This window comes from Procambarus clarkii, chromosome 55 (genome assembly GCF_040958095.1).
Source record: "Procambarus clarkii isolate CNS0578487 chromosome 55, FALCON_Pclarkii_2.0, whole genome shotgun sequence".
Taxonomy (NCBI): Eukaryota; Metazoa; Arthropoda; class Malacostraca; order Decapoda; family Cambaridae; genus Procambarus; species Procambarus clarkii.
The window spans coordinates 2,040,278-2,048,860 of NC_091204.1; positions in this window are offsets into that span (position 1 = coordinate 2,040,278).

Consider the following 8,583-nt stretch of genomic DNA (forward strand, 5'->3'; position numbering starts at 1 on the left):
TGTAAAATAGTTGGTTGGATTTAATAAACAATTTGAGATTATGGGCAGTGAATAAGAAAATAGATAAATGACTGGTTAGGAGATGTGGATAATTTGATGGAGGCATGAGGCTCGCTTCTGGAGGGCTTTGACCTCATTTGAGTGCCAGACATCGCAGGGGGAAGTTGTGCTCCATTTGAGCTCCTGTCAGGAAGGAACCCCTAGTGATATATCTCCAAGAGAAGAGAAGTGTGCAGACGTGCCAGCTGTGGAATCGAGCTGGGAACGTTGTGGTCTCAAGTCCTGGACAGCGAGGAGTGTTTAGTAAGCCGCCCAGAGACATTATCGTGGGCCGTGGGAGTGCCCTGACCAGACTCCGTCAGAGGGAGAAGCGCTCTCGACTACACAATCTGTGGTAAGCACGATTTCAGCCAGTCTATTGTGATTTCTTGTAGTTGGTCGTGTGCCCAGCGACAGTAGCAATGTTTATTGATAAGTTAGACATGTTTTGATAAGGCAGAAGGCCTAAAATAAGAGAGTGGAGAGGGAGGAACGTCCTGGAGGACGGAGCGACGTCCATCTCCTCTGAGCGCTGGCAGGTGACTGAGGGAGCCCAGCTCCTGACGGAGGACCCTCCCAGAGTGAGTGAGGACCGCCGGGCAAGGCGGACCATGGACCAGCCCAAAACGGGGGAGTCCACTCTCACAGTATGTAAAGAGCAGATGGATGTTTGAGGCAAACATATTGTGTGGTTATTTTTGTTTATGTGTTTAAGGTGTGTTTAAGGGAAAACATTTTTATTGGAGTGTCAATGGGTTGCAGGTTTGTCTTTGAGGAAGAAGTTACTGAGAACTTCGAAGCCAGCACAGAGGGAGTAGTTGATGAGATTCCACGGTAGTGGAGGAGAGGACCTCGAGCTGTGAGGAGAAGCAGTGAAGAGAAGTGTCACATGCTCAAGGAAGACTTCATGGAATAGCAGCCTGGAGGAGCTGCAGAGAATCCTGGTAGTTAAACCCGGAAGAACCTGAAGAGATCAGGGTAGCGAACTTCCAGATGTGCAAGGGAAGTTCTGGTTGATTACTTGTAGGGAGTTGATAGAGTGTTTGGTTGTCATTAGCGTGCAAGACGCAGTGAAAGGTGAGTGATTGTTTGCCATTCTTGTGCCGAGGAGTGTTTATACTGAAGATTAGAGTTACAGTCGTAGGCTGGATTACCTACAGATGTATGTGTTCTAGGACTGATAGGGTGATCGATTGATCATTGTTGTGTATCAAGGAACATTTATACTGATATATATATATATATTATTGCATTCATATGCTGATTTTCAATCTACATGTTTATAGGTATATAAATTCTCTTGCTGACAGTGCAACATCGTATTATAGGACTTGATCTACTTGAGGTGGTTGGTAGTATTAGGTGGTGAATCAGATGATAGGATACCACTTGATAAGCAGATGATAGAGTTCTGATGGTGTTTGAGTGCAACCTGACTGAAATAGTATAGAGTGTAGGATTCATTATTATTATATGTGTGTATTGTCACGTGGGGGGTGGGCCGGGGCTCTGCTAGCACTCAGCGGCTAGAGGCTCAAAAGGCCGAATACTCAGCCCCTCCGACTCCCGGGATTCACCGGAGTCTCATTGGTCACACAGGAGAGGACCAACAATGCCCACCTCTGCAGGTCTTTGCTTCCACCACAAAAAGGGGGGTGCCACTGATTCACCCTGGAAGCCCTTCAGTCAAACACGGTGAAACTGCTGTCAACAGTTCCGGCCTAGACCTGTGGAGGAGTGAAGGAAGACTCAGGCTTACCTCATAACCATAACCTCCCTGAGTCTTGCCTGCCAGACAAAAAGGTTGCAGGAACTCTTTTCCCGCCTGTTCTCTATCTTCTTCTTAACAAGGTCGCCAGCTGGGTTATTATATCTGCACCCCAGCAATGCAGTTCAGTGGGTGTATTATATATTGTTTGTAGCCAGAAGATTGCTACTCCCATAGATCTGCTACTAGACTGTCAGCCCAGGGTACTCTCCCAGGAAGGTCTGTGTGGCTTTAACTCTCTCTAGCCACTACGTTAATAGTTGCCACCATTCAGGCACTGATACTGCTCGGATGGCTAGGGTACACTTTTATGTAAGTCTGTGCTGTCTTTACCACTCTCCAGGCAATAAGAACTTCTATAGAGAACGTAGTGTTCCCTAGGTGGTACTATGATAACCTTCGGGTATGCTCATAGAGAATTATTATAAATGGAGGCACACTTAAACACAATGATAAAAGAGTGAATTTACTGATGCAAATTACATGATCACACATACAATCACAAGTAATACATGAAAATGAAAATAAGGATAATAAGTCTGAAGATCGTCAGCCTCTTCTTCCACGACCTCCAACACTCCTTCAACTGGGCAGAAAGACAGGAGTCCCACACTCTCTCACAGGAGGGCCTCTTCACCACGTCGGCGCCTCTTCTTCACTGTCCTGCCATCCATACACACTGTCCCCTCTGACAGTCTTGGACACAAGCTGCCTTGCAGCCTATTCTACTACTAAAGTATTAATGTCCTATTGCCACGTACATAAGTAAATATTGTGGCCTAACTAGCCTACTCACACAAGGGGTAATGGGAGGGAAAATGATCTACCTTACATTCCTGGCTCACGACGCCTGTCCCTTGATGGAGTGAGGTTCCCACGCTTCCTGAGTCTATCCTCGATAATCCAAGAACGTTCCACAGGTCATTAGGTGTCGTGGAGCCTTCGCGTCGTCGCCGTTCCAATCCCTGAGATTCAGCTACCCCAATCCTGGTTCATCGATGGGCGCTGAGCTAACCACTATTTTCCCACACTCGCCCCTTCCACAAGGCGTTGGTCCTTGTCCTAGGCACGGTGTCGTCCTTACAAAACCCTCAGTGGATGTGGCCCGGTCACAGCTAGGCTTGCACGCCACACCTTTTCAGACCCACAACGTCCAGCGTCGCCGCCCAGCGTCGTCGCCGACTATTTTCCAAGTTTGGCCCTCTTTCGCTCAATAAACTTGGTTCCTTTTTGCTTCCCAGAAGCGCGGGGTCTCCAATATATCCGATGGGCTGCGATAGCCTGCACTAATCCACTGAGAAAGGCTTGTAGAGCCTCTAATCCTTGAGAGCTGACCGAGGTGCGTCCTGTCGCTTCCAAGGTCAGGTCAACTCTGACGTTGGCGCCGCCCGGGGCACTCGGTGACGTCATGGCGGGCCCTGATTGGTCGCCCGCGACCTAAGTCGGCCAATCCGCGATCGGCTAGTGTCCTTTCCAAAAGGTCATATCTGCATTAGGGGATACTCTTTCATTTTATAACAGGGCGCCAATTTCCCTTTATTTACAATTTATAATGTAACTTCCTTCCCTTAACTGGCAGCCGGTCTGGTCGCCACATATATCAATAGACTCCTTGAACCTCAGAGAATCAGTAGGGAGAGCTGATATGACTCTTTAAGCCGGCAAACGAAAGAAATAGGAGAGGGCTCTTACTACAGCTGGACCTTCCACTGCTCCCATGTTCACTGTGAATTCTCTCCACACTGGTAGGCGCTTGGGGTGGCTCTAGTCAGGACGGTTCACCTTGCGACGGCTCTCCTCGGGACGGCTCCTCTTGAGATGGCCCCTCTCCCGTCGCCTCCTCTCGAGCTGTGAGCTGTGCCATGATCTCTATCCTTCGCTCCGCCACCTTAGTCGTCCTCAACTTGATCCCACAGTGGTTTGCCACTTGTTGGAGCTGGGCCTTGGTACACTCTTCCAAAATTCTCTCGTCCCTTGTGTCAATAAATTTCTTTACTTTGTCCTCCTCCATCTCTATATCATCGAGCATACACGACAGCACAGACAAGTTAGTCGGCACTAATTTCACCGTTTCAGTCCCTTAGCTGGTTGAGTAACAGTACCACTGAATTCACTGGCCACACTGTATTAGTACCCTGGCAACACTTGTCTTGAAATTTGGGCCACACTGTAGCTTGATCCACGCTTCCTGGCGAAGTTCCCAGTTCTTGGCTACCGGGGTTCAAATCCTGGCAAGGTCACCAGTTCTCTGTCACGTGGGGGGTGGGCCGGGGCTCTGCTAGCACTCAGCTGCTAGAGGCTCAAAAGGCCGAATACTCAGCCCCTCCGACTCCCGGGATTCACCGGAGTCTCCTTGGTCACACAGGAGAGGACCAACAATGCCCACCTCCGCAGGTCTTTGCTTCCACCACAAAAAGGGGGGTGCCACTGATTCAGCCTGGAAGCCCTTCAGTCAAACACGGGGAAACTGCTGTCAACAGTTCCGGCCTAGACCTGTGGAGGAGTGAAGGAAGACTCAGGCTTACCTCATAACCATAACCTCCCTGAGTCTTGCCTGCCAGACAAAAAGGTTGCAGGAACTCTTTTCCCGCCTGTTCTCTATCTTCTTCTTAACAAGGTCGCCAGCTGGGTTATTATATCTGCACCCCAGCAATGCAGTTCAGTGGGTGTATTATATATTGTTTGTAGCCAGAAGATTGCTACTCCCATAGATCTGCTACTAGACTGTCGGCCCAGGGTACTCTCCCAGGAAGGTCTGTGTGGCTTTAACTCTCTCTAGCCACTACGTTAATAGTTGCCACCATTCAGGCACTGATACTGATCGGATGGCTAGGGTACACTTTTATGTAAGTCTGTGCTGTCTTTACCACTCTCCAGGCAATAAGAACTTCTATAGAGAACGTAGTGTTCCCTAGGTGGTACTATGATAACCTTCGTGTATGCTCATAGAGAATTATTATAAATGGAGGCACACTTAAACCCAATGATAAAAGTGTGAATTTACTGATGCAAATTACATGATCACACATACAATCACAAGTAATACATGAAAATGAAAATAAGGATAATAAGTCTGAAGATCGTCTGCCTCTTCTTCCACGACCTCCAACACTCCTTCAACTGGGCAGAAAGACAGGAGTCCCACAATCTCTCACAGGAGGGCCTCTTCACCACGTCGGCGCCTCTTCTTCACTGTCCTGCCATCCATACACACTGTCCCCTCTGACAGTCCTGGACACAAGCTGCCTTGCAGCCTATTCTACTACTAAAGTATTAATGTCCTATTGCCATATACATAAGTAAATATTGTGGCCTTACTAGCCTACTCACACAAGGGGTAATGGGAGGGAAAATGATCTACCTTACATTCCTGGCTCACGACGCCTGTCCCTCGATGGTGTGAGGTTCCCACGCTTCCTGAGTCGATCCTCGACGATCCAAGAACGTTCCATAGGTCCTCAGGTGTCGTGGAGCCTTCGCGTCGTCGCCGTTCCAATCCCTGAGATTCAGCTACCCCAATCCTGGTTCATCGATGGGCGCTGAGCTAACCACTATTTTCCAACACTCGCCCCTTCCACAAGGCGTTGGTCCTTGTCCTAGGCATGGTATCGTCCTTACAAAACCCTCAGTGGATGTGGCCCGGTCACAGCTAGGCTTGCCCGCCACTCCTTTTCAGACCCACAACGTCCAGCGTCGTCGCCGACTATTTTCCAAGTTTGGCCCTCTTTCGCTCAATAAACTTGGTTCCTCTTTGCTTCCCAGAAGCGCGGGGTCTCCAATATATCCGATGGGCTGGGATGGCCTTCACTAATCCACTAAGAAAGGCTTGTAGAGCCTCTAATCCTTGAGAGCTGACCGAGGTGCGTCCTGTCGCTTCCAAGGTCAGGTCAACTCTGATGTTGGCGCACCCGGGGCACTCGGTGACGTCATGGCGGGCCCTGATTGGTCGCCCGCGACCTAAGTCGGCCAATCCGCGATCGGCTAGTGTCCCTTCCAAAAGGTCATATCTGCATTAGGGGATACTCTTTCATTTTATAACAGGGCACCAATTTCCCTTTATTTACAACTTAGAATGTAACTTCCTTCCCTTAACTGGCAGCCGGTCTGGTCGCCACATATATCAATAGACTCCCTGAACCTCAGAGAATCAGTAGGGAGAGCTGATATGACTCTTTAAGCCGGCAAACGAAAGAAATAGGAGAGGGCACCGTAACATACCCCTCCCCTTAAAATAAGAGTCATATCGGAAGAGTAGCACTCAAGAGGGCAACCTATACTCTTGCTCCTTCCGTTCCTGAAGTGTCACTCCTCCAGTTGGTGACGTGGCTCGTACCACCTTGCCAGTCACTTGCCTCATTATATCTCCACCTCGCATAGGAACGGGTGTGATGGGTGTTCCCTGAACACCTACTAGAAATCCTCTCTCCGTGGCCACGAGTGTACTCCCACGGCTCGTTACCACTGTAAGATTCAGTGCATGCAGCGCCTCCACCGCGTCGTGCACTCCGAGATAGTCTTGCACTTCCACTGCGTCCTACAGGTACTCCATGTTTCCTCTCATGAGCTCCTCTTCGCCAATCTTCTCTCGTCTCGGTTCCTCTTCTCCCATAGGTGCGTTGTCTCCTCACAGTGGCACTTGTCACCTGTACTCCATCCAGCAGCCTCCCCTCTTCCACACTAGGCTTTTGCGATGGCCCAATGCCCCTCTGGTTAGGCTGGCGCCTACCCTGGGTGTACCTATTCCCTGCTTTCTTCGTATTGCCTAACCTATACCATTCGCTCCTTCGTTCCCGACGAACATCTTCACTCCTCCATGAGATTCTCTTCCCTGCAGACGTCTTCTTCGGTTCGTGGTTGGGCTCATCCACCTCCCTGTGGCTCACCTCACCACGGTGGTTCATCTTGCACCTACCACTATTCATCTGGCTGGCATAGGGTGCACTGCGTCGTGGCTCCTCCACTCTGCCCCCCACTGCCGTTCGCTCATCCACTGAGCTTACTTTATTCACGTTTCTGTGTGGAGGGAGTGCGGTCTGCAGCCTCTTCACCGCCCCAGGCGTTTGTACAGCTGCTACTCGCCACTCCTCCACACGCATCATCAGGTTTAGTCGGAGGTCCCCGTTGGGGTTTTCCACGACCTCCGACGACCTCTCTGCACTCTCGCACTCGTTGTCGTCGTCTCTGGCGACGTTTCCGCTGGCGAAGTCGGCTTCCTCACTACCATCTGGAACGACCGATACCTCACCTGGCAGGGTTGTACCGCTGCTTGCAACATAGGCACTCCTAGCCCAATCGGGTTGTATCCTACCTCCTCCGAGGTCATTACCCAGCACCATCTGTACATGCTCTAGGGGTAACTTAGGGGCTACAGCTACTATAGCTTTCTCGACTCTGCAGTCGGCAATCAGCTGTACTTCGTGAAGTGGCAACCTGTATTCCTCCCCTACACTGCGTATCCTCACCACTCCCACAGGTGAATCATTAAATTCCTTGGGGAGAATACTCCTGGTCACCATACTTATGTCAGCACCTGTATCTCGAAGAACGGCAATCTCCACTGGGTCTGACTTTCCAAACTTCACGTTGGCCCCGAAAACGAAGGGATGTTCACCCAACTTCATTTCCCAACCATTCACGTTGGGTCCACTATAATATGGGGTGTGAACAAACACTCTCTCCTCTTCCAACATTAGTCCTATATTCCTTTGGTGCTCCTCACACTCGCGGGCATAATGTCCTCTCACACCACAGTTGAAGCATCGGCTGCCTCCCCTGGGCGGCCACTCGCCAGTCCCTCTGGCGGTACCACTTGCAGACGTCCCCTGGGTCCTCCTTGGACTCCCCGTCGTCGTATCCGGGGCTGCAGCACTTGCTCCCGAGCTAGGTCCACTGCTCACAGCTTGGGGCTTCCTCCCCGCGTCCCTTGAGCTCTTGAACCGGGTTACTTCATCGGGCACGCTACTCTTGGGAGAGTCCCCACCCGTCCTCGCTCCTCCTGAACTCCTAAGGTTCCCTCCCGACCTGGGATAAGGCGAGTGTCTGGGCAGCCCCTCCCTCCTGAGATGTAGTGCCTCCTCCAGCATGTCGGCTTGGTCCACTGCAGCCTTCAGGTCCTTAATACCTGCTTCTCTCACCCTTACTCGCAACTCAGGATGGAGCACTGACATAAACTTCTCCATCACTATCAATCGTTTGATATCATCCGCCGACTCCGCTTCCTCCGCCTTCAACCATCGTAGGAATTTCCGTTCCATATCCCTGGCGGTCTCGGCGTAAGACTTCCCCGACGCGCTTGTACACTCTCTGAACCGCTTCCGGTACATCTCCGGAGTCAGCCGGAATGAGTGGAGCACCGCATTCTTAATCGCGTCGTAACTAGTACACTACTCTAGGTCCAGCATGTTATAGGCTTCACGGGCCTCACCAGTCAACCTGCCCTGGACCAGAGCCGCCCAATCATCTTCCGGCCACTCCTTCAGAGTTGCTATCCGTTCAAAGTGTTCGAAGAACGCCTCAGCTTCTTGTGGTTCGAACGTAGGTAAGTCACGTTCCCTTACCTTGAGGTCATCTCGCCGTGCAGGTAGTGAGGGCAGACCACGCTCAACGCGACGCAATTCGACTTCTTTCTTTGCATTTATCTCCTCCAGTCGCAGTTGTCTCTATCCTTCTTCCCGCTGCAGCCGAGCTTCTCGCTCACGCTCCTCTCGCTGCAGCCGTGCTTCTCACTCATGCTCCTCTCGCTGCAGCCGTGCCTCTCGCTCATGCTCCTCTCGCTG